The sequence below is a fragment of the Triturus cristatus genome, chromosome 2_1 (assembly GCF_964204655.1).
Source record: "Triturus cristatus chromosome 2_1, aTriCri1.1, whole genome shotgun sequence".
Lineage (NCBI taxonomy): Eukaryota > Metazoa > Chordata > Amphibia > Caudata > Salamandridae > Triturus > Triturus cristatus.
Genome location: NC_140581.1, coordinates 808,133,268 through 808,160,653, shown reverse-complemented (window position 1 = coordinate 808,160,653; position 27,386 = coordinate 808,133,268). Strand labels below are relative to the sequence as shown.

Here is a 27,386-nt window from a genome sequence, read left to right as displayed (position 1 = left end):
GTGTTCTCACTCTAGGGATTGTGGCCAATGGCCATACAAAAAGAGGGTAGAGGATAGGTTATTTAATCATCGGGTGAAACGTTTCATTATTTTCCACGCTATTACAGCTGAGCATTTTCCAAACATGGGGCACAGCTGGCACTGCCAGGAGGGATTATGATAAGGCATTCTGTAGAATCAAAGCAACTAGGCCCATGCAGGCATGGGATTGGACAGACATGATTACCCGGTTACATTTTATGAAGCTTCAGCGCACCTAGTCAGCCCTTTCGGGTGGGTGCAAGGGGGAACGGCAGCCCATTGGTGGGAGGGAAGGCTCTTGATGGGATTTCAATAAAAGATCCTGTACCAGACCCCCTGTGACATTCAAATTCAAGCACTGATGTTCTTTCTGTGGCTTGCCATCCCATCCGGAGGCAAAGTGCTTTAAAAAATCTAGAGAGATGAATGCAAAAAAGCAGGACTGACCACACACTTCTCGTCAAGGCTCCCTCTCTGTTTTTTTTTTTGTTTTTTTTTTCAAAAAACCTTTATTTTTCCAATAAATTGTACACCGCTATTCAGCCAACAACCCGGAGGCAGGCAGCTTGGTTATGTAGCGGTACACCGCCGTAGCGAGCCCTGGCCGTACATGTGAGCAGCATACCAGTAGTAGTACATTAGTCAATAAACAACAACAACAACAGAACGCGAGATCATCAGGAAAGTGAACACTGACGATGATAAAGGACACGACTGTCACCACTCTGGGCCGTGTGTTGCCATGCCTGTGCAGACAGTAGAGACCCCACCCATGCGAGGCGCGTTGCAGCCTCGAGAATGATGACACCAGGCTTCCCACATGCATGCCCCTCTCCGCAACCCCATCTCAGTAGCCCCAACGCGCCAGACTCACAATCCATCCTCTCAGTCATCTTCTACCCCTACCGCTCCTGCCAACCAATCCACCAACGGCTGCCATATGTCTACAGGTTTTGAACGCTGCGGCATCTGGTCCCAGTAGGAGGTGAGTTGTTCCCTACAATACACCGCTGATCCCACCCAGGCCGATGCTTTCGGCGGTGCCTGTTTCTTCCAATGTATCGCTATTTGGCGCTTGGCAAGTAACAGTAAAAGGGCAACAAGTTTGCGCGACCCAGGAGGCACCTTCATCACAAACCCCAAGAGGGCCACGAGCGGGTCTGGCTCTATAGTCGTTCCCATGATCTCACCAACAGTATGGAAGACCGTATCCCAGTACCTCCGCACTGGTACACACACCCAAACGAGGTGATAGAACGTAGCCTCCCTCTCGCCACATCTCCAACAGTTCGTATCGGCCCGCAACCCCATCCTAAACAGCTGTATGGGCGTGCGGTAAGTCCTATGCAGGAAGTTGAAATGTATTAGCCGCAGTCTATAATTAGGCGATAGGTTTTCGAGTTGGGTGCAACAAAACTCCCACTGTTTCTCTGTGATACTTATGCCCGCTTCGCCCTCCCACAGTGATCTGGAATCCACGTGCGCAACTGGCGTTGCGTTTTGAGTAGTTCTATAGATGCGTGTAATCAGTTTGCGCGAGGAGGAGTTCAAAAGTATGTCTTCCAAAGCCGCCAACGTCGGCGGAGCGCTTGGGAACATAGTGTACCTGTGTTTACAAGCCGACCGCAGTTGGTAATACAGAAGTAGCTCCGACGCCGTCGGTTCAGGCGCTGCCACCATGGCCTGCACCGTCAGGAAAGTGTCGTCCGGATACAAGTCTCCCACCACCCTCAGGCCACAGGTCTGCGCCCGGCGCGCCACCGCCGCATCCGTCAATGGGCCCAGCAGCGGGTTAGCCGCAAGTGGCATACTCGGCGCATAGAGATCCGCTATGCCCGCACGCTTAGCAATGTTCGTCCAAGCCCAGCGCACCATTTCAACGGTGTCAACGTCTTCCTGGGGGCGTTTGTAACTCTGGTACACCGCTGTCCGAAGCGGGCAGGGAGCCGCCACGTCCATCTCTATTGCCACGTGGGGCTGGTAAGGGATTGGGTGATGCCAGTAATGTAAGTATTGAGCCTGCGCACTGTACGCATATAGTTCAAAATCTGGGGCTGCAAGGCCGCCCTGTCGGAAGGGAAGTGTGAGAAGGCTCCAGGCGACTCTGGGCTGCTTACCCGCCCAAACCAATTCTATCATGGCCGAGCGAAGTCGGCGAAAGTATGCCTTTGTTAGTGGCACGGGGATATTCGCGAACAAGTAGAGAAATTTAGGCACCACCACCATTTTCGCAATTGCTATGCGGCCCGTCAAAGACAGCGGTAGCTTCTTCCATCTCTGAACTTTGTTCTCCAACCACTCCATAGCCACACCAAGGTTGGCAAGCACTATATCCTGAACCGAACGGCTCAGCTGAATGCCCAAATATTTGACCTCGTCCGCCACCCAGTCGATCGGAAATTCCGTGTGGCACTTGTTCGTGCCATCAGTCAGTGGAAACATTTTCGATTTTGACCAGTTAATATCAATGCCTGTGAGGCCACTGTAACGTGCCACCTCTCTCATCAGCGGATCAAAATCCTCCGACGGGTTCAGCATATATATGGTGATGTCGTCGGCATACATAGATACGAGTAGGCCACGCGTCGTGAAACCGATGCTGCGGTGAGTATGGTGTTGCCTCAAGCGAGCCGCAAGCGGCTCCGTTGCAATAGCAAACAGCAACGGTGACAGCGGGCAACCCTGTCGTGTCCCCCTGGTTATGGAGATCGGGGCGGACATCTGCCCATTCACCCGCACCCTAGCCGTCGGATCGTTATAAAGTATTCCAATACGCCTGGAAAATGATGGGCTGAATCCCATGCGAGTAAACAATGTTCGCAGGAATTTCCACTCCAGGGAGTCGAATGCCTTAGTGGCATCCAACAGCGCAGCTGCGGCCTGCAGCTTGGGATCCAGATAGTGCAGGAGCCCGAATAGTACTCTCAAGTTATGAGAAGTTGACCTTCCCATCACAAAGCCCGACTGATCAGACAGCGCAATCTGTGGCAGCATATATTTCAAGCGGTCAGCAAGCAGCTTCGCGTATATTTTTGCATCAAGGTTAATGAGTGAAAGTGGACGGTATGAGTCGGGACATACCGGGTCCTTGCCAGGTTTAAGCAGCGTAATAATTAGAGCCTCGCGCATGGACTGGGGGAGGATTCCCTTTTCTACCGCCTCCTCAAAGACCCCGTGCAGTCTCGGGACCAGGATGTCAGCATATTCTTTATAGAAGGCCGCTGTCGGCCCGTCGGGGCCGGGTGCCTTACTAAGTGGCAGAGCAGCTATTACCGACCGTATGTCATCTTGCGTGAACGGTAGGTCCATATATTGTCTAGCCCTATCATTGAACCATGCTAGGGCAATAGTGTCCAGATAGTCGCTGAGCACCGTGTCCTCCGGTGTCACCCTGGAGGTGTATAAGTCCCTGTAATAGTCTGTCATGGTTGCCAGTATGGCCGGGGGCTCTTGTATCACACCACCCCCCACCCCCTGTAATTCCAGGACGTGATCCGACCCTCTCGGCGCGCGCAGCAGGTTCGCTAGCGTACGTCCGGCCCGGTCACCCTCCCCATATCTTCTGGCCTGATGATCTTTGGACAAAAATGCAACCTCCCTGTCTGTCTCCTCTTGATACCTGGTAAGCTTCGACCTGAAATCTGCCCGCAGCTTATCCGTCGGTGCATCTATCAACGCGGTCTCCAGTTGCGCAAGTTCAGTTTCTAATTTACTCAATGTCGCTCGTATGGATCTCAGCACTCCCGTTTACAGTGACATGCAGTGCCCTCTTGTCACCACCTTACAAGCCTCCCATAACGTGCCCGGCGAGTCCACCGTGCCCCCGTTTATTGCAAAGTACTCCTCCAGTTTGTCCCGCAGATCCTGCTGAAATACCTGGTCACGCAATGCCCGGGAGGGAAACCTCCAGCTAAACGGCTGAACGTATTGGGGCGGTGTGGACAGTGTAAGGAGCACCGGGGCATGATCGGACAGAGATCTCGGTAAGTGTGTCACCTCTAGTACCGTCGAGTGCAAATCTCTGGATAGCAGCCAGTAGTCCAGCCTGGACCAGGCCGCCCTATGGGCCGTTATGCACGTGCCCGCGCGTACCCCGGAGTGTAGCGTCCTCCAGGAGTCCACCAGCCCTGCATCCTGCATGATGTAGCCGAGCTCCTCCGACGCCCTGGGGTGGTGTTCCCTAGTTGTGCCCTGTCTGTCCATGGTGTCTGATATGACGACATTATAGTCCCCTCCCCATAAAATCGCTGCCGGGCCACGGGCCTGCACCTTATGCCATAGGTCCCCGTAGAACTCTGGGTTATCGTCATTCGGGCCATACACATTCACCAGTATCACTCTCATTCCGCACAGTGTTCCCACTATTATAATATATCTGCCTCCCGTATCCCTGATTTCCTCATGCGTCTTCCAGTGAAGTCCCTTCTTGATTAGTATCGCCACCCCTCTGGAGTAGTTAGAATAGGAGGCGTGAATGATCTCTCCCCATCTATAATGTTTGAGCAGCTGCGCTGCGTTGGCTGTCAAATGTGTCTCCTGTAGGAGGCAGAGGTCCACGTCTTTGATGAGTAGGAAGGCCTGCACCAATCTCGCTTTGCGTCTGTCATTCATACCCCTTACATTCCAAGTAATGCATTTTATTTTCTGCACGGCGACAGGCATATGAATATAACTCGTTCAAGCCGCAGACCTGTTCCATGCTGCACCTCTCCCGGCCACTCCCCTCTGATAGACATCTCAAATCCTAACGGCCCAGCGGGCCACCATGCCTGGCAGAGGCCGGAGCACCCTATGCGAGGTGACTGTCGACAGAGCAGTGAACATTGTATGATATACCTTGCAGCATCAAATCTCGCTTCCTCTGACCCAACGTTTGAACAGAAACAAAACCCAACAGAAACCCCCAACCTCAATTGAACCCAATCCCCACCCGCTCCAACCCCCCAATTAGGTTGTGCAATGTCCCCCCAGGTCCCCCTCCCTACCATAGAAACTGTATCTACAGTCAGTGGTCGTAACCGATGAGTGGGAATCATCCCCTGAGGTACGCAGGTTGGCCACCTACTAACCCTGTACTCATGCCAGGGTGATCGAGCGCTGACCCAGTGTGGCCGCTCAAGGACCCCCCCCTCCCAGTCCCGCAATTCTACACACCTCCCCACCAGCATCTGAAATTAACCCTCCAGAGCACCAAACATTCACTAGGCCCCGACCAGGCCTGGACAGGCAATATCCATTGACATATCAAAAATCAAACGGTAACAGTCATTCAACATCACTTAGCCTGTCTCGCTGGTCCGGTCCGCCTGCGGTTGCTTGAGTCTTTTGGTCCTTCGCCAGTTGTTTGGCATATTGCAGAGCCGCTTTCGCGTCCAAGAAGAAGGATGGTTTTCCGGGGCCCTGTACCCGGAGCTTTGCAGGGTATATGAGGGAGTATTTGGTGCCCGTCTGTTGGAAAAGTTTTTTCGCCGGCAAAAATTCCCTCCGAGCGGCCTGTACCTGCATCGTATAATCGGGATAAAGTGCAATGTGATTGCCCTTATATTGCACGTCGGTCATGTCTCTTGCCACACGCAATATCGTGTCCCGGTCCCTATAATTTAAGACACGTGCAATGATAGGCCGGGGCGGCGCTCCCGGTTTAGGCCTGGGCGCCAATGATCTATGCGCCCGTTCGACAAGGAACATCGATGATAAGCCCGACCCAAACAGTTCTTTCAGCATCTGTTCGATATATTGCTCCATGTTAGTGATGTCCGTTGTTTCCGCCACTCCCGTAATGCGGACGTTGTTGCGCCGCGAGCGCGCTTCCAAGTCCTCGTTTTTTTGTTGTATGAGCGCCAGGACTTTATCCATGCCCCGCAGTGTTTTGCCAAGGTCGGTTTGACTTTCTTCCGTATCGGCAACTCGTGTTTCCAGTGACTCTACTCTTCCTTCCTGTTTGTCCATGCGAGACGTGATACCGTCCATTCGCGCCGCCAGCGCGTCCATTTTGCCATCTATGCCATGTAAGCTCGTTTTCAGTTCTTGGAACATGGTTTTGATGTCCGCGTCCTGTGACCCACCCTGTTCTTCTTGAGCAGACTCAGCATCTCGGTGGTCCCGGTCCGGCGGTTTTTGTTTGGACTTGTCAAATGTAATTTTCGGTTGCCGCGTGTCTGGCTTGCCCATGATTGCCTCCTAGTGCAGTCGGTTGCCGTGGGTCGTCGAACCGCACTCTCCGCACACAGCAGTGGTCACCACCCACCAGGGCTCACAACAGGCAGCGGGTAGCTCAGGCGTCACTAGCAGCCAACGAAGCTGTGTCCTCCAGATCGGGGTATATCCGTGATGCGCGTATCTTCAGGCCCAGGCCAGTTTAAGTGCGGCAGCTCCCCAGGGCAACGCAGCACAGCTCGCATGGACATCCACCATAGCGCCCTTGTACCGTGTCCAATCGCCCACCCGGCACGTCGTCCGCCAGGAGGGGTGCCACGCAACTCGGCGCCAGAGCCAGCCGACTCCCGGATCCTCACGTAGCCCCACTACTGCTTCAGGGGTCACTGGTCCATAGCGCGACCTCTCCGGCACCGTCGCGCGGCGAGGGTCAGGCCCAGCAGCCGACCACGTCCCTCAGGTCGCCGCCCTGGGGCCCCCGGCGAAGATGGCCGCCACTTCACCGCCGCCCCCGGGCCTGCAGCACACAAACGTACAATCAAAGGCCAAGTGATTCGAGGGCACGGATCGGATTTTCTCCCCACGGGGTCCGGCAAAGTGGCCCACCAGCGCGGGGCCCAGCAGCTTCCGCCGAGCGCCGGCACGGGCGCCCCTTCTCAGTCCCGCGGCTGTCGTCCAGCTCTCGGAGCGCGGCGATTCGTCCTGGTCTTTCCCCTCGCCTCACCTCCACACTGTCTGCGGCGGTCCTCGGCTCCGGATGTCGCCGACTCAGCCCCGGTGCGTCAGCTGCGGGGGGTATACGCTGGGCCGGCCGTGCTTCCCCCGGCCGGGTTGATCCGTAGATCGCCGCCTCACCGCTCGGTCCGCTCTCGGGCCAAGCCGCACGCAAGCCCCCAGCGCTCCCGAGTGCAACAGGCCGCCACGTCTCTCCGCCTCCGGCAGGCCGCTCTCCTCTACTGCTCCACAGACGGGGTCAAAAGTTCCAACGCACGGGGCGGACACTCCAGGCACCCTGCTAGGGTCAGGGGGTCCGAGCCCACACACCAGTGAAGCTCATAAATGAAGGATTTATTTGCTCGATCGGCGGAGCTGCGGTTTCAGGCAGCCATACCGCTCGGCAGCCAAGCCACGCCCTCCCTCCCTCTCTGGTTAATGGCAGTCAAGGGTGGCATGGCTTGGTGACTATAATAACCTCTCAGTGTATAACGTTTTTAAGGGTTGATTTAGGATCCCAGCTGCTGTGTGTGTAGGGGTCCCATATTGTAAGAATCAACAGTCGCTCAGGTTCAATCACAGCGTTGCCAGTGCAAAGATTGATAAATAAAGGAATCTGGGAAGGGTCCAGGCCCCTTTGCGGCTGTCCCATTTGAGGATTTTGTATGCTCTCCACTGAGAGTAGCCCCCAAGAAAGAACCAAGGGAATACAGGTTGATACACAACCTTTCTGCACCCAGGGGACAGCCAGTAAATGAAGTTATAGATGGGGCCTTATGCTTAGTCAAGTATGCCTCCCTTGATCAGCAATCGTGATGCTGCAGGAACTGGGGCCTGGGACACTGCTATCAAAGTCTGACACAGAGTCCGCTTTCCGGTTGCTATCTGTTCGCTCGAATGCTTTTCAGCTACTGGATACCCAGTTTGAGGGCTCATTTTACTTTGATAAATGCATGCCATGGGCTCTTTAGTCTCCTGCACATATTATGAGAAGTTCAGCACATTTCCAGTATGGATCTTTAGATAAAGGTCGGGACACCAGTGGGTATTGCACTACTTGGACGTCTTCTTGTTTTCGAGCTCTCCTGGTATGAGAAAGTGGACGCAGTGGCTAATGAATCACACCTTCCCTTAGAGAAAGTTGAGACTTTTTCGCAAGCCTTAAAGGCAAGGAAGGTGACTTTGCATCAGTTGCAAATGGTGGTCAAACAGTTGATTTTTGATCTTGGCATCATTCCTATGGGCCGCCCATTTTACCGGTCAATTGAGCAAGCCAAGTTGAACCTGAAAGCTGAGCACCATCATCATGCCAGATTTTCATCAGAGGTTCGCCAGGATATGAGGATCTGGGAGGCCTTTCTGAGGGATTTCAATCGGATTGTATTGTGGCCCACCCGGGCTAGGACTAATGAGGAGTTAGGTCTCCTTACTGATGCTGCCAGGAGTGAAGGTTTCGGTGCCGTGCTGGGTCCTGTTTGGTGTGCTCAGCGGTGGCCAAAGGACTGGATGAAGTCGGGTCTAGTGACAAATATTGGCTTTCTTGAAATCTTCCCCATTTTAGTGGCCCTAATGGTCTAGCCCAATCAGTTTCACAACCAGTCTTTGTCAGTCTGGTCGGATAACATGACTGTTCGAATGCCTCAATCAGCAGGCAGCCAGGTGCTAGATGATCCTTACACTCATGAAAGAGATTGTGGTGCTGTGCTTGGGACTGACTGTCACTTTTAAGTCTAAGCATGTACCTGGTTTACTGAACAATGCAGTAGATGTATTATCTGATTGCAAAGATGCAGGCTTTCAGGGACCACCACCCAGAAGCACCGGAGTTTCCTACACTTTTTCTTAAGCGACTGTGGCAGATTGGTGTCCCAGCTTACCAGAGCTCGTGGCAGCCAGCCTAGCACCCAGGAAGGGGCGTGCTTATGAAGGGGCATTCAACAGGTACAACAGATTTTTAAGGCACGTGAGGGAGGGGGAGTGCTTTACTCCCAAGTCAGTGGTAACATTTCAGGGGTCCCTGAGACAGGAGGGTTGGACAGTTTCATATGCCAGTTGTCATATTGCTGCGGTATCATTCTTTGCTAAGATGCAGGGGCATGCCTATGGAACACAAGCTTTCCTGGTTCAGAGGGCAATGACAGGTTGGCATTGGCTGGAAGGGTCCAAGATGGACTCAAGACCCACCATCGACATGGTTTGGCTAGCAGCCATCATGTCCACCCTGTAGACCATTTGCAGGTCACAGGATGAGGTCCATCTCTTCATGGTAGCATTTGCCCTAGCATGTTAGGGGCAATGAGAGTAGATGAATTAGTGGACAAAACTAAGAGGGACCTGTTAGGTGGTCTACAGCTCACAGACATTCACTGGCCAAATGGCTCCCAGGCAATGACAATCTCCTGTTCTAAGACCGACCTATTGTGAAGGGGAGAACACATTCTGCTGCACAGTGCCCCCCGTTAAGGAGTGCTGCCCCTTAGGGAATTTGCACAGCTTTTTGGCCCACCACACTCAGTGGTCCATTGGTCCTTTATTGGTACATACATATGGCTCGCCACTTACTAGATTTAACTTCTTTAGGGTGTTCCGCAGTGCCTTGAAGGCAGCAGGTTTGGACACATAGAGAACGCATCAAATTCATTTCAAATGAGGTCAGTCACTGCTGCAGTGGTGATGAGGCTACCCGGGCAGGCAATGCAAAGGATAGGAAGGTGGAGATTTGATTGTTCTAAATGCTATGTGAGACTGAACTTATTGTAGCCATCTATTCCTAATGCTTTTTCTCAGCCCCCCATATTTTTCTATTTTAAAAAGGGCAATAGGGAGGACCCTGCCAACTATAGACCTATTAGTCTAATTGACGTAATACAGAAAGTGGTTGGCAGGGTTCTCCTGATGAGACTGAGATGCTGGATTGATAACGGGGATGTTTTCTCACACTTTCAAGCAGGTTTTAGACAAAAGGTAGGCACTATGGATCAAGTTTTTAGATTTTTTATGATATATTGGAAAACGGCTGTTTTAGGCAAGGGAACCCTATATCTAGCTTTTATTGATTTAAAATCTGCTTTCGACTAAATTCCTCGCCAACGTTTGTGGCAGGTCTTATTTCAACTAGGTGTTCCCCATGAGATCCTTGCCTTTTTAAAGCTTTTACATGAGAACAACCACGCCAATATTAGATGGGGGGCCCAGGGCCAGCTTACAGGGAGTGTCGCGGTGAACAGGGGGGTACGCCAGGGCTGTGTGCTGGCTCCCACCCTGTTTTCTCTATACATCAACGGGGTGGTGGATTTCCTTAGAGAGGTCCCAGCTGATGCCCCAGTCCTGGCTGGTGAAAAGATCCCCACTCTCCTGTTCGCCGACGACACTCTCCTGATTTCTAAATCCCCGGCTGGCCTACAAAGAATTCTAAATAGATTCGACTCTTTTTGTAAATCCTATGGGCTTATTATAAACACAGAAAAAACCAAACTAATGGTAATAAACCCTCCGAGACGCTTTAGATATACTTTCACTCTGGATGGCACACCCTTAGACATTGTGGATTCTTTTGATTACCTGGGGATACGCATTGCAAAAGGGATGAAGTGGAGTTCGCATCTGACCAAGATGCTCCTGTGCCACAAGAGGGTATCCGGTGCCATTATAAGAGAACAATATCTCTCTACTAGTCGACCTATGGCACCGGCTCTTGTGGTATACGAGGCCCAGGCACTGTCTAGTTTTATGTATGGGGCAGAAATTTGGGGCTACGAAAACATTCATGATCTGGTTGTCTCGGAGAATAAATTCATGAGGAATCTCATCTCTGTCCCAATATCATCCCCTCTAAAACCCTTGCTCTATGATCTTGGTAGACATTCTATTCAGGACATTGCACGTTTACGACCTTTACTATTCTGGGCAAGACTGCGACGGACCCCTGAACTTGTCAAATACGCAGCAGGCTTAAATGATCTCATATCAGCAGACACTGGGAGGAGGCTAAAATGGATTACCCACATAAAACAAACACTGAAATCCATTGGCTATGAAGATTGTTGGGAATCCCAGATACCCCCTTCGAAACAGGATCTTAAGAAAGCCTATTGGAGCTGGGTAAACACAAGAGAGTTGAACAATCCTAAGTCGGGGAAGCTGACCGAGGCTTTTTTCGAACATAAGCCTTTCTGCAAATTGGAAGCATATCTCGACTTTATCCAGTCCCCACTAGATAGATCCCTGTACGTACGTTTTAGACTTGGGTCCCTCCCCCTTAACTGTGTGACTGCTGGCTGGAAGAGATCTTTACCTTCATCTGTTGGCTGTCCGAGCTGTACAGCACCTAATGAGTCCATTCCCCACTTTTTATTTGCCTGCTACCATTATCGAAGACCAAGAGCTAAATGGTTGCGTCCGATTTGTAGAATGCTCGGATGCCGTGACTATCGTACTGTGCTACGCATCCTACAGACTGATACCTCGTCTCTTACCATTGTCTGCGGCATTGCTAAGTATTTGGGCTGTGCTTGGCTGTTGCGAAAGAAAAAAACTTCCCTTTAATTACACTGATCCACTTCTGCGATCTGTTCCCATTTGCACTTTAACGAACTCCAGGTCACCAAGCACTTTGTCTTTGTCTTTTATATGCTGTTCTTAACCATTTTTATAACCTTTTTAGATGTACTTATTATCAATTGTTGTTTTTATTGCCTAACTTGATCCTTTTTTATCACTGTATGTTGTGCATTTATGATATTTTTTATCGAATAAAGCTTTACCTACCTACCTACCTATTTCTCCTGTTGACACAGGTAGAGAGCGTGAGGATTTGAGGCACAGCTGGATACGTCAGCACCTCCTGTCCACGTAGGAGCGATGCAAGTTACAGAAGTTCTGGTGCTGGACAATCCTATGAGAGATGGGCAAAGGTTTTTTATTCCACAGATGGCTATACAGCCAGGGTCAAGGAAGCTGGATATTGGTTGACGTTATATGGTCAAAGAGGTTTGCCCTTGGCTAATCTGAGAACTGCTTTGGACAGTTTGTTGCCCCGGGAGTTAACGTGGCCAGGCATTATTATTGTGCACCTTGGTGGCAATTACATAGTGGAGATTGGATAGAGAGACTTTTTTGATTTGGCTATCTCAGAGATGGCCTAGCTCACAAGGAGGTTCACAGATTCTGTACTAGCATGATCCAACATTGTTCCCAGGTCAAAACAGAGAGGTGGTAAGTAGGTAAAAGCCATCAATGACTCTGTGAATGGATGAACAGCAAGATTGGTAAGTTGTTCATGTTGGCTAGGTTATCAGCTAAAGCTCATGCATGCATCAAGGGTGAGCAGTATTCCTTGCAGGATTTGTCCATTTGTCTATGATGGGCAGCAAAATGTTTCATGAAGATTTTCTGACCAGGCTGGTTCATCGCCTGCACCATGGTGGTGGCACGGAGGGGACAGATGCTAGGTGAACTATACGAGCCTGTGGTGGATGAGGTCATGGTTGGTATGACAGTTTGGTTCTATGTAAGACATCCTTTTAGACCAAATTAACAGCAACATCACAGAAACCTCCATGGGGTGCTGGCATTTGGGGCGGTTCCTGACATGCGGTCCTTATCTGGCAACCACCTGCGCAGGCGCAGGGAGCACAAGCTAGCGCTGGCCCTTGGAGCATAGAAATTTGGATGTAGGGCATGCCCGAGGTAGGTATCCTAGCGGGAAAACATGCCCCTTGCACAGGAATATCCAGGTAGTGGAGGTCGTTGGGTGGGGTCCTTCCATAAGGAAGGACTCATCCAGGTTCAATGTTATTGGACAAGGGGTTTAAGAGGAATAATACTGCTACCGGTCATGATCTCACTCGTAAACAGTTTGATTCCATGGATGCACAGGAACAATCTTAGTTATGGATATGTAACTCCCATGTACTAGCTTCTCTGTTATGGCTAAGACTCAATCTCTGTAAGCAAAGCTGTAAAAATGATGGGTTACTGTGCATAAAATGATTGCAATGTGTTTTTGTATATAAATGTAAATAAATATAGCCGGGGGTCTTTCAACCTCTAACCCAAAGAACCTGATTGATGGTCTTATCAGTGTCATTTGCATTAGGGCGGGCTGGGACGGGTAGAGGGTGGGCTTGTTCCTAGGGGACATCGGCGACTGCCTGGCCATATCTAATGAGGTGAGAAATATAAATAGTGGTTCCACTCTGATAATTTTTTTAGATTTGACATATGCAGAGCTAGTAACATGTCCACACTGCAAGGGCCAACCAGAGGCTGCAAAGGGTAAATCATAATTTAAAAAATGTGAAAGGCAGTGCTTAATTTCAGTCTGTGGTTGCTTGTGGTGCCAACCCACACTTATTTTGGGGGGTAGCACTTATTTTTCCAGATCAGATATTTACCAAGTGCAAGAGCAGGAAAAACACACACATCGAAATGACAGAGAACGGGAACGGCAGCAAAACTGCAACAAAAGGCAAGAAACCTCCAAGAGTGGGATAAAGGGCAGGGAGTGTGTGGGAGTGGAGACATGAGGTGAATTTAAGACTACCAGCCTTGGTAGCAAGTGCTCTTAATTGCACCGCTTGCTGGTTTTCTGAGCAGAGCTCCAGCATTTGTCTTTTTACAAATAAAGCACTGGAAATAGGTCAAACAGACACTACACTGCCGGGGGAGGTTTGGCATGGCTCGATGAAGGGCAGCTGCAGGTTGTCTTAAGACAAGTCTTTGCATTCCATAACTGTAGTTAAGATGCATAATGGAATCATAATAAATACAAACACTAGTGAGCAATGGATTGAACACTGTGCAGAGATAGATTCTACGAGTAGCAGGGAAGTAAATTGGGCTGACAGTCTACTCTTGTGCCATTGGGAATATTATTGCTAACCCCTTAAGCTGCCTTACAGCTTGCTTTTTTGTCATACACTGTCAAAAACGGTGTTTAATAGAGATGTGGCCATCATCCACTGCATCTCTAGACTTCCATGTTAGTTCATTCATGACTCTTAAAGCCAATTTTATAAAAAATACGCACTGCCCTAGGAACTCTTTAGGAGAATGGTTCCTAAATCTGACACTTTGCACTTTTTCATGACACCCATCGCACATTATTGCTCGTACTGTATGCCAGTTTTTATACTCTCCTTGTAATTTTATGGATATATTGTAATTTCTAAATGATTTTTAACTAATGCTTCTATTGAAAAAAGGGTCGTTTATGCACTTTGCACACGTGTTTTACTATGTAGTTGATTGCAAAGGTTTTTATTAATAATGCAATAAAGAGATTACTAATCACTTACTAATTGACTGCTATAGGGCTATCCATTACTAAAGGACTCTCTTTCCTGAACTAAGTTCTACAGTATCATGCATAAAGCACTGATAAAACAGCCAGGGATGAAGATGGTATTGCAGCAAGGTCACAAGATGATAACAATGTACCATTGATAATCATTGAGCGCCATGGTATTTCGGTTATTTCTCATAACTCCATTGGTGAGCTGAAATCAGTTAGGAGCAAAAAGAAGTATATATTGCTTATGTAAGAAAAATGCATTTGATAAAAATCAGTTACACTTTTTTATATAATTTGAGGAGCTCAATCTCTTCATCACAGGAGAAGCATGCATAGAAGTTATTAAAAAATGTCAGCGGCTACTTGAAACCACAACATCGATAAAAGAATTCTGGCATTTTAATCCTGATGCCATATTTGAAAAAAGGTTGCAGGCATATCCACGAAAAAGGCAAAAACCATAAAATAAATACCTGTCTGAATTGTACTATATTTATACAACAGTGAATTAGTTAGAACTCAGTTATTTTGCATTCTATACTATAAAGAGCAAGGTAAAACTTTTCGCTCCTTCTATTTAGATCAGGGTACTTGTTGCATGTACTGCCTCACCTCTTTATACTCATATCGTCAGGCATCAATGAGGTGAAACATTTAGAGAACCTCTGTGTCTCTATCCCTAGTATGAATTTGCAAATAAACTCCCTTTTTACATTATGAATTGTGGTATCCGAATTATGTAGTCCCTTTAGATACAGACAATACTCATATGGTCTTTCTGACCTCGATAGGTAGTTTAACTACAATCTAGCATGATGAGCTTTCAATTTAATAACATGTTAAGTATGCACAAAATCCTGCAGTGTGTCTTTTGTACGGCATAAATAGAAACAATTCCATATTGAACCTCAGATGAAAACTGAAATGACAATAGGGTGTACTTAAGATTGCCATGCAGACTACTATGTTTTGTTTGATGGTCCATATTTATACCTTGATGGTGGGAGGTACAAATCAGATGGTGGTATCCCACCTTCATCCCTGCCACTCACCAACAATCCATGCGAGAAATGGATGTTAGTAAATGCTGTCTGATTTTTACTGGCAGGAGGAAGGATTGTTGGTGGACTGGATGTACGAATTAACAGCTCAGTGCTGGTGGCCGAGTACTCCCTCATTGCACCTGGAGTTCAGGGAATCGTCAGAGAATTCCACCCTACAGCCATCTGCCAATGCATGAGAGGTCACTGGGTAAACATCATAGATTGCATAGCACATGGAAGTGGGAGAAAGCTCCATCACCTCCAACCTCCAAGGTATGAGGGTCTCTAGAATTAATTTACTATAGGTGTACAACCTCCAGCTGAGAAAATGGTAGTCATGACAAGGAATACAGAAGAAGGAATGAGACAAGACATGATGGAAACATGAATGACCTCATCTTAAATCAAAGGAATAATGCATCTTATACATTTATGCTGTATACTTGAATTACACATTGCAGTGAGCATTTTGCAACAGAGAGGTGTTGGACCTAACCCTTTCTACAGGGTCCTCTCCAAATATTTTTCCTTCCTCAGCCTGTTTTTCTGATTTTCTTTTTGTTGGCTTTAGGACTCTGGACACTTTACCACTTCTAATCAGTACTAAAGTGCATCTTTTTCCCTTCCTCAGCCTGTTTTTCTGATCTTCTTTTTGTTGGATTTAGAACTCTGGACACTTTACCCCTGCTAATCAGTGCTAAAGTGCATGTGCTCTTTCCTCATGGTATGATTGGTTTACACCTGTTTGGCATAGTTCATTTACTTATATGTCCCTTGTACATTGGTAAACCATATGCCCAGAACCTATAAATTAAATGCTACTAGTGGGCAGTAGCATTGCTTGTGCCACCCACAGAAGTAGCCTTTCAATCCTGTCTTAGGCCTGCCACTGCAGAGCCTGTGTGAGCAGTTTACTGCCACTTTCACTTGGCGTATAAACTACTTGTAAAGCCTTAAACTCCCCTTTTATTATACATTGGTCACCCCTAAGGCAGGTCCCAGGTAGCCCTATGGGCAGGGTGCCGTGTAAGTAAAAGGTAGGACATGTGTCTTTATGTGTGGTATGTCCTGGTAGTGACTTTTTTACTGCTATGAGGCCTACTACTCTCATAGTCTAGCATTGGGAATTCCCTTATACACTTTTAACTAGTAATTCCTGATCCGAACAGAGTGGCATTGCCATCTTTAGTATGTTCAGAATAGCGGTGATGAATCAAGATCACTGGAGTAGTTGAATTTTCCATTATTATTTTAGAAATGCCACTTTTAGAAAGTGCAAAAAGAACAGATGAAGGACGAAATGCTGAATTAATCAAAACATAAAGAAAGTGGGCATCTCTCTGTGCTTATGACTCTTTGTGCTTTGCAGCCTGTCTTCAATACACGTCTTGGCTGGGTGACATACTTTCTAGATAAACACAACACAGGAAGGGCTGGGTGTGACAGGGGATACATCTACATTCATCTGCATACTGACAGTCTTCCTGGGCTGGGAGAGGTGGTTCATACTTACATTTGAATAGGTTGGGCCCTGCCCTCACAAAAAGGGCTGATTTACCTCCAACTTATCGCCTGGAGCCAGGGATGGGCTGAAAAAGATTGTTGCACTCTTCTAAGGGTTCCTTTGAAGTCACCCTTTATCAAAGACATTTTTGAGTATAGGTACTGGGGTTCTGACCCCATGTTTTTAGACACTGCTTGGGACTTCTAACCGGATACTACTGGCTCTGCTATCTGCACATTGCCAGGAAGACTGGTGTGCTGCCACGAGTAACTGCCATTTGGACTGCCTGCTAAGTCATGGGCTTCAGGAGACACTGCCATTTTGCAAACTTGACTTTATGTGCTGGCCTGCTGCTCACTTTGTGCTCCAAGTGGTCTCCAAGGACTCACTGGCTAGCCCTCTGTTTTTGCAATCTCAGGGCCATAAAACATTGCATTCTAGCCCCGTTGCAGTAGAACTCTGTCTCTTGTGAGTCTGGCAGCAGTGCCCTAACCAAGGAACCGTGACTACAACTCCTTGTTCTGCATGCACCAGTCAACATGTGGTGAGCACATCATTGCCATACAGCATGTGTAGAGTGCATTGTTTTATGGATATCTGAAGTGTGGGTGCTTGATCAAGTCCTGCTAGGCAGCACGTGCTGGATACTCTATAACTCCTAAGAGAATTGGAGCTTCTCCCTCTACGAGGAGAAAGAGCGACATGAGGTCATCATGAGATGCCCTGTGCCCCTCCCTGCTACTGGTGCTCTCATGGAAGGCTTTCTGTGCAAGAGAAGCGCCACCCTCCTGGTGACGCATTGTCCAGGAAACCAAACTGTCCCTAAAGCCATCACTCGCAACACGTGCCTGATTCGGCCAGAGGAGCTCTCTGACAGAGGAATTCCCAGTTAAAACCCCACCCAGGAATGCTCTTTCTAGCATGATGCCGACACCCATATCAGAAGATACCTCTGAGGCACTCGGTCCACAGGGGTCTGTGTTTTGGCAGCTCCACCGCACGCTCGCCGGTAGCTGCCTTTTACTATTCTGAATGCGGGGGACCGAACGAGGTCTCACGCGTGGTCCCGAAGTTTGTGCCTCCACCATCTCCTTATGGGATGGGCCGTGGGAGCATTGTTTCTACTCTGGTTGCGGGGGAAACCTCTGGAGAGAACCCCGAGAATGGGGTATGGCTGTCTTGAGAGGCAGAACTGCTTGAGGACTCGATCAGATTACTATATCACGTGTAGAATGCAGGTGCTCCTGGCCTTATATTTTGTTCATGATTGCACTGGTTTTAGGAAAGCTCACAGAATTTACCGCAACCAGCCTAATAGGAGTGCAGATGTGCTGTGTCCTATGTTTTCATGGTTATATCTCGTGATTCATGTGTTTGTCTCTAAACAAGTCTGCATTACCTGCAAAGTATTTCTGATGTATGTAGTTTTTAGCCCTGTAGTGATCAGGATAACGAGAACTATCTGAATAATGGCATTATTTATAATTCATGTCAATTTTGGTCTTGTTGGATGTATAATATAGAAGTCTATTTTTACGTAATCCTGTGTGGAGTCTCTTTTGTGGTGTATTCACTGTGCTGCTGTAAGTGATTGTTGTACAAACGCTTTACACATTACGTCTGATGATAAGTCTGTCTGCTCTGCGCCAAGCTATCAGAGGGTGAGCACAGGTTATCTTTGGTGTGCAATTGATTAGATTAGAGGCTGGAAAAGAGAAAGCATTTGAAACAGAGAAAATAATATTCTTGGCGTAGTGTTCAGGGGAGTGTTCCAAAACACATTCTCCTAAGATCCCAGATGCTGCTTCTCATTGTGCTCAGTCCAAAGAGGACTGCTTTAAGCAAATTACAGTTGGTCAAGTGAAATAACATGCGCAGATGGTATGCGTACAGCCTTTCCACAATTTATGCAAGAGTACAGTTGTATATGCAACAGGCAGATGCATATGAAAGGAATTTCAGTATCAGCTGTGACCCAATGTAAACATTCTCTGGGCACTTGAATATGACACGTAACGTCATCTTATGTCTTTAGTACATCTAAAGAACAACTAATAAATTTATTGCTTCTTGCAAACGGGAACTTCTAACTTTGAGAAGACGTAGGTAAATCTCATGGCAGATGTCAATCCTTAGATTTACCATTGTTCATGTTGCAATAAATCAAAGCTGAGGCGCAATGGCTCCATAATTTGTTTTAGACTTTACAGCTAAAGCATGGCATTTTTAAATACATAAGCAACTTAGACACTTATGGATAAAGTTGTAACCAGGAAAACAACAATATCATATCACTTGTGTGGTTGTACCTCACTGCCTTATGGATATCATAGTATGCTACCTGTTTGTTATCTACAATTGGTATTGTGTATATTAAAGGTGTGACTTATTCAATAGCAGTTTAAACAGTGTCATTATATTTTGGGTAGTACAAATTGTTGGGGCTTTCTCATGATTAGGAACAGATCGATCTTGATTGAATTTTGGACATCTAGACCATTTTGTCGTTGCCGAATTCATGCACCAAAATAATTGCAAAGTTTTCCTATCTCTAATGCAAAGAGTTACACCAGTGCAAGGCTTCATGAATCTGGAAATGCTCAGGAAAAAGAGAAGACCTTGATAAGTGTAGAAAATTTGTTCAAGGGTCATAAATGGTGATGCAAATTTAATTCAATGAAATATGTTTTGCAATTGGTGGTGAGCGAGGAACTTGAAGAGAAGGTGTTATATGGTCATGGATGCTGTCATGGATGCTGAGATGTAGAAACTCTCTGGCAGCTGCATTCTGGACAATCTCTGGTCTAAGGTGTATTTAGATGTGTGTCTCTTGGTAAAATCTAATGGAGTAAACAAAATGGGAAGATACAGAGGCAGTGGTGGTGTGTCCTATTTTGGGGGATTTAAAGATTGTGGGGTGGTGAAGGAACTAAATCCTACAGGTAAGGATTTCAGTTTTAAAAGAATATAGTTTTGTAAGGTTTGGAATGTTCCATTAGTCTACTGCAAGAAGGTAGGTATCTGGGACAGAAGACATGAGTCAATTTCCAATGTCAGGATGGTCTGAGTGTCATTGATGTAGTTGTATTAAGTGAGGCTGAAGTGCAGTGATTCTCTAGTGATGTACACAGGGATTGCGGTCATCCTAGGCCGAAATAGGAAGGATTCTGTGCTCTGGCCAGGTTATAACCCTGGAAGACACTCAGAGATCATGTTGTTTTTTTTACAAAGGCTTATACCTTATTGAGTGATGACCTTTCAATGGGTGTGACAATGAAGGATTGGGATTTTGTTTCTAAAGAATGGGTTTGACATTTGATATCTTCAATTAACTATGAAAGTTGCCAGACAAAATGGAGGAATTGATCATTGTTTTGGATGTATACTCTGTCGCACTAGTGAGTAGAACGTTGTTTTAGCCCTGTGTAGTGCAGGAGAGCTGGTTGTGCCAGATTCTTTCATAAACAATTGAAGGTTATTCTTCTTGAGAGAACTGATTGATGGTGTGGAATATTGCGTTGAGGCAAGGAACCTGAGAGCCTGGTTCACAAAGGGCCTCTGCACTCATGGAGAAGGCCTCGTACTCGCAGGGGATTCTCCGCACTCGAGGGGGGGAGTCTCTGCATTGAGAATTCTCATTAGTAAAAGAAATGGGTAAAGAAGACGAGGATTTGGGGTTAATACTTTTAAAGGTAGAGCTATCAATAGGCAAGATAGGTGAAGGGTGTGTGTGTGGGTGTTTATGTGTGTTGGTGTGTGTGTATATGTGTGAAAGAGGTAAAGATGTCAGATGGGATGGAGGGACAGAGAGTCATTAGCGTGACATGGAATAAGAGTTGAATTGAGACATCTTTTCCCAAAAACACCAGATAGAAGAACCTGTGAAGGTTGTCCAGAGTTAAATGATGACTTGAGCACCTACTGAACTTACATCATAAATAATAATTCAACTCATGCTGTGAATCTCTATTATTTATGAAGAAATCTGATAATGACATAGGTCTGATATACTAGACTAATGATTGTGTCTGTCCCTTTGAAAGTTATACAGATTTCCACCCAAAACCTTAAAACTTCTGATTTGTCATTAGTTACGATTTCACTCAGTCTCAGGGGGAATCCTAATTACCTTTGACCCATTTGAGGACTTGACATCTTTTAGAAAATTCCTAGGCGAGTGTGAAAACAAAATACTGCTAAATGAAGCAGGAAATAGATTATAAAGGGAAGACTGTCAAGTATTGGGAGGTTAGATGTTACTACACATCTTGATGCCAACCCAAAGAGGGGGGTTCAGGACAAAGTAGATCCAGAAAAACCCAAGCTCTACCCCAACTGGGAACAGCACAAAAAACAATTAAAAGTGTCCAAACAATTTGCAGTTCAGATAATTCTAACCCCCACATCTTGGAAATTAATTGAGACTGTACCACAGCATGCAGAAAGACGTGGCTAGGTACCATTGTGTCAGGACGGACCTAATCAAAGAAGATCTAGCAGAAGAACAATATAACACTATACCCAAAATCGGCATATAATTAAAAATAATGACTAACTTATGCATAAAGAAAGGAAATAAGTAGGCAGACAAGAGGAGTTATAGAGTCTAAGCAAAGGGCTGTAAAAAATGATAATATTCAATGTTAAATAGGTCAAAATGATGATGTGGGAGATAATCCTGTTATGGATAATGTGACAGCAACGTCAACTCACAGTTTTGATGAATAAAGAAATACTGCAAATACTATAACCGTAGTAAGTAGATGTTAGAAATAGGATTTCTGGTTGGCTGAGGCTTGCGCCAAAGCCAGGCAGAAACCACCACTCTAGTCAAGGCAAGGGAGTTACACGCTGAAGATAACCCCTGTTCACCCCCTTGGTAGCTTGGAATGAGCAGTCAGGCTTATCCCAGAGGCAATGTGTGAAGCGTTTGCGCAAGACACACACAGCAGCAACACACTAGGCACACCACAAAAGAAACTCCATACAAGGTTTTATATAAAAATAGCCTTTGTATTATCCAAAACACATAAGAATAGTAATCACACAATATACACTGTGACAACTGGCACTAAGCAATATTTACAGGGGATTATATACACATGACAGGGCCAATTAGACCACTGTCAGAACCATCACAAAGCACAAATAGTAAATGTAGAGCACGACCAGTAATTACTGACAAAATACTGTACTCAGCATTATATCCTGCAACATAAATCATATTGTGCAATCAGCATCACCTTAGGCGTAAAACACATTATGTGCCAACCTCATAAGCATGAACACATTATGCAATAACCTCATAAGCATAAATCACATTAGAAGCATAAATCATGGTGCGTAAATCACATTTATCATAGGCACCACATGAATCACATTAGAGCCTGGCACCCTACCAACCTAACACTGACCCCCTGGCCAACTGGCCTTCTCTCTTGGGCTCAAAGGCCCTATGTCTACAATGTCAGGGCTTGGCTGCCAATGCAGCAACATCACAGGGCGCGCACTGCGCGGGGTTAGGGCAGGAGTGTATCTCACTCCTTTCTCATCAAATGAATAAAAATGCCCCCAAAGAAATAGTAGCACTGGCACTACTGTGCCTCCTGGGTCCTCACTGGGACTCTTCACAAGAGTGCATGCATATATTTCCACAGCAGCCGCTAACTGGCGGTGCAGCTGTGGAAATATATGTATGCACTGGCACTCACTGTGCCCTGAGGGTAAAAATGGATTTGGCACCATTTTGCCTACTGAACTCCCACTGGGGATCCTAAATGGCAAATTCCCCAACGTTGCAGCTGCCCGTCATGGCGGCGCAACTGGAGAACAGAAACACGAGGCACTGGCACTTCTGTGCCCTCTGGACCCCCATTGGGTCCCTGAAAACAATGTGCCCCACGTTGGAGCAGCCCGCTCTCCTGCGGGACCCCTCAGGCACCGACAATGTGCCTCGACCGGCACCAACAAGGTGCAACACCGAGCCCCCACTCACCGGGCTCTCTGGCGGACTCTGTGGCGTCTCCTCACACTGGGGCCATCTTCGCTTCTCTGGCCAGAAATGCGGGGCTCTCCTCCGGCCACGGGAGTGTAGGGGGCGGAAATGGAGCCCGCAAGGCTCTCACGCTCGTCAGCAGGCCCAGCCCACAGTCAGGCGTGGGTGCCTGACTTCAGTTTTCGGTGCTCCTTCTTGAAGCACCACAATGCGAGGTGGCCTCCTGCTCCTGGAGCACACGAACAGCGGGGTGGGCACCCGCTCGTCTAAGAGGCCAATGCGGGGTGGGCACCCACCAGAAAGGCTCAATTGCGGGTTGGGCACCCGCCATGATACAAGCATAAAAGCTGGGTGGGCTCCCGCTGGAGAGTACAGAATACGTCGGGTGGGCACCCGCTCTCCAAACAAGCATATGAGCGGGGTGAGAACCCGCGAGGAAACACCAAATGCGGGGTGGGCACATTCTTGTAAAAGGTGCATGAGAGCTGGGGTGGGCTCCCGCTCCAATCAGCAGAAATGTGGGTGGAATCTCTATGTCGGGATTCCCTCCCAACTCCGTCGGAGCCCAGCGCTGCAAATTGTAACAAGATGTTCCTCTTGTCCTGGAGCAAAGGAATAAAGTCAGCGCAAAAGGTCCAGGGAACACAGCTGGGCCCAGGGAGGCCAGCACACAGGGCCCTCCAGCAGGGAGGCAAGCACTCGTGGCGGTTCCTCCTAGGCCCCAGCAGCACAGGAACAGCACCAAAAAGCACAACACTTCATGTGGTCACAGCCCCTATATATATATTTCCTCTGGGCTTTGTCTGCCCTGGCACAGGGCTTGGGAGAACCAGCAAAAACTGGTTCAGGGGGGAATTAGAGCACTTTGTTTACCAGGCTCCTCTTCCCTTTTGTCAGGTTGGTGCTCGTCATCAGACACAATACAGGGGGGCAGGACCAGCATTGTACAGGCTAGGCACAGACCTATTCAGGGACCAGGGACTTCTCCCACTACTCCAAATGCAGATGTACCATTCAGCCTAGTGCTGACTCACCCTGCCCCTCCTGGAGCCACACACACCTCACAAGCCCCTGTCACTCAAAAGCCAGACATGCAATTCACATCAGGCAGGCAGACACATAGCTCACAGAAATGCCAACTTCTAAAAGTGGCATTTCAAAAATAGTTATAATAAATCTGCCCACACCATTGCCATGCCAAATATACTAAACTTGACCACGCTGCCCCTCTCATATCAGGAATTACCACTGAAACACTTATCAAGGAATCCCCAATGCACTCCTATGGGAGGGCAGCCTCAGAGTAGTGAGAAACCAAAATGGCTGTTTGTCCCTACCAGGACATGTCACACACTTAAGGTACATGTTCTACCTTTTACCTACAATGCACCCTGCCCATAGGGCTAGCTAGGGTCTACCTTAGGGGTGACTGACATGCAGCAAAAGGGGGGATCATAGACATGGCTCACACTTTAGGTGCCACGTCACAGCGGCAGTAACATTGCGTCCACAGGCTCTGCAATGGCAGAGGCCTGAGATAGGTTTGAAAGGCTACTTTGGTGGGTGGCTCAATCAGTGCTGCAAGCCCACCAGTAGCATTTAATTTACCAGCCCTGGGTATATGAGATACCACTTTACAAGGGACTGACAGGTAAATTAAATAGGCCAAACAGGTGTAGGCCAATCTTACCATATGTAACACAGAGAGCACACGCGCTTTACACTGGACAGCAGCGCTAAAGTGCCCAGAGTCCTAAAACCACCAACACCATGTCAGAAAAAAGGCTAGGAGAAAGGCAAACAGGTTAGGGATGACCCTGTAAAAAGGGCCAAGTCCAACAGTAGAGATGTGAGAACATCTGACAGTGCTTTTAAACAAGTGTATAGGGTGGTCTTTATGACTGTGGAAAACTTATCACTCAACTACGACTCTTCCATTTAATGAATTAATATAACCACATCTAAATGCCACTTTATCATGCTTTATGAACCTCCATGCAGTTGTGTGGAATTTATTTACCCAATTAAAATGCCTAGCTGCATCCTCTACACTAAAGCAAGCTACCACTGACACCTTAGCTACTGGTACTAGGGAAAATGTAAACTGTATAGTGCTTTGATAACTGCCACACCAAGCTGGGGCATGCCATTAACATTTAAGAGCCAGGGCCAAATGTTGTTTCTGGCATCGACAGGTAAATTGCCTGATGGATAGGCCATTTCAAGGGTGAGAAGTGGGGCTTGTACTTTTTTAACACTCTGTCAAATAGGCGCACTGCACTTATTTTGAAATGTTACAGTGAAAATGTGTCAAAAAGGCTTTCTGGCTATTCTCATATATCCCTCCTCTAGCCATAAAACAACATTTAAAACTAAATTAATAGAATAAACATTGTGAAATGCATTATCTGCAAACTAGACGATTCTATAATGTGATTTTAATTTGATTTGTGGTAGGGTGACAACACCTATAAAATGTCCTCTAAGTTGGAAAAGGATCTACATAAGTTGATATTCTGTATATTAAAGGTAACCCTCTAAAATAGGTTCTTTGGAACAATGTTAATTCATCTAAATGTAATGTTATTACTCTGAATTGGAGACACAACTGTGATATGTTTTTGTGCATTTCAATGCCCATCATGGATGAGAGGACACATTTTGTGCAAAACAAAATTACACAAAAATTCTGCTGTGAACAACAACAGCTGGTGTTCTGGTCATTCACGTTGTTCCCATGGTCCTGGGATAGGATTCATACCTGAATAGTCTTTATTTATGCAACCTGGTGAAATGGCACAGTTATGGGAATTTTGCATATGAAGTGTAATGTGAAATAAAAGAAATTACATCGGCATCACAAAAATTTCACACAGGCCACACAGCTCTCCCAAAGTGTAACATAGAGGGAAAATGAATGAAGTTTACTATTTTTTTTAAAAATGTCTAGTATTTTACCTTACCAAATGATTGTAAAATAAAGAAAAATAATTATTCTTAACCTATAAGTAATAAAGTAAAATGTTTCAGCCAATTAACTCATCAAAATCAATGTTCAATCAATAATTAAATAATTTAAATATATTACTTTATTTTATAAATATTTATTTTAAACATAAGAATTCCCACCCTCCCTTTATGCTTATTTTTAATTAGAATGTATCACATTTAAATAAAGCTGCTGGTGTAATTACTGATAATTCTTTTAATGTTTAATTAATGTTAAAAAATAGAATGTGATTAATTTTTAAAATAATAGCACATGTAATTATGAACTTTGTATATTTTAACTCTAACATGCATATACAAGTTGAAATTATGTATTATGTTAACGTTATTTCCTATGGGGTGATATTTGAAGTCTTAGCCTCCATCATTTTCCATTGAAATGTGTTGCCATGTGTGGTGCTATATGCACTCCAAGGTTGGACTCAAGCACATATACAATTGTTTAATGACCTTTAGTGCTGTAGTAAGTTCCGAAGTATAGTTTATGAATAGCAATAGTCTTACTCTGTTTTTCGGTATGGGTTTATAGTAGCATGCTCCTCCCTTTAATAATCATTCACATTTTCCAGTGGTGGCTGCTCCCGTGAATCAGTAGGAGGGCGGGGAGCGCGGAAGGGGAAAGAAAATACATTTTATTTAAATGACTAACCTGCCGGCCGGCTGGCAGTCCACCGCCTCTCTTCCGTCCTCTTCCTGGCTTCTGTTGGAACAGGAAGCAGGATAAGCTCCCCTAAGCTAATCACAACACTGCAATGCAGCATTGTGAGTGGTAAGTACACAGGCTCCCTCTGAGCAAATCACAACGCTGCAATGCAGTGTAGTGTTTGGTCTGAGCGCCGTGGTTCGGCGCTCATACTGGGAATGGAAGCCTGGTCATGTTCTCCATCCAGGCTGTAACATAGCCTGGATGGAGAGCATGCAAAGTGCTCATGAATATTTGGCTGGAGCCAGAGGGCCAGCCAAACATTCATGCACACTTAAGAGGGTGCCACCACTCCTGCCCTCTGCACAGCCGAGCCCCGCCCCACAAAACTGCCCCAACATAGAAAAATGAAATGATAACACCTTGTTATTATCATTTTATTTTTCCTTTTTTCCGTGCTAAAAGGCAGTGGGGTGATGCTCCTCTGCCTTAGGGGAGGAGCGCCCACTGGTGTAACAAAAGCCCCCTCAGCACCTGCTGTGCGGGGGCCCTGAGCTCCAGGGGGGGCCCCCTCAGCAAAATTGATAGGTGGTGGGCTGGGTAGGGGTGGACCCCTCCATGTACTTTGCAGGGGGGGGGCCCTCAAGTTGTATTACGCAACTGCCATTTTCCCACCTCTCCCTCTTGTACCTCCCACATTTACACCTACATTGTATTCTTACCTGTGAGGAGACCTCGGCCATGTTGGTGGAGCTCTCCACAAAGAAAAGATAGGAGGCACGGAGGTCTCCATAATTCAACTGTAGTACTTCTTCACAAACTAAAGAATGCTTTTTGTGAATGGGCCCCAGAAAGTGCAATTTATGATCGCAACATCCCTCAAATAATGAATCTGTAAATCATAATGTGGAATTTTCTATCGTAGTATCGTATCGCATTTTTGTACACTTGAGGATTTTGAAACGTACCCTAATGTTAGACGTTTTCAGTACATTAGTAAGCCATTC

At 46.8% G+C, this 27,386-nt stretch overlaps 1 protein-coding gene across 2 annotated transcripts in view; it reads right to left on the bottom strand.

Annotated features, from left to right (window-relative positions):
* Positions 1–27,386, bottom strand: part of CNTNAP4 (contactin associated protein family member 4) — a 1,754,782-nt gene that overhangs the window by 759,542 nt on the left and 967,854 nt on the right. The gene's annotated exons all lie outside the window — the stretch shown is intronic.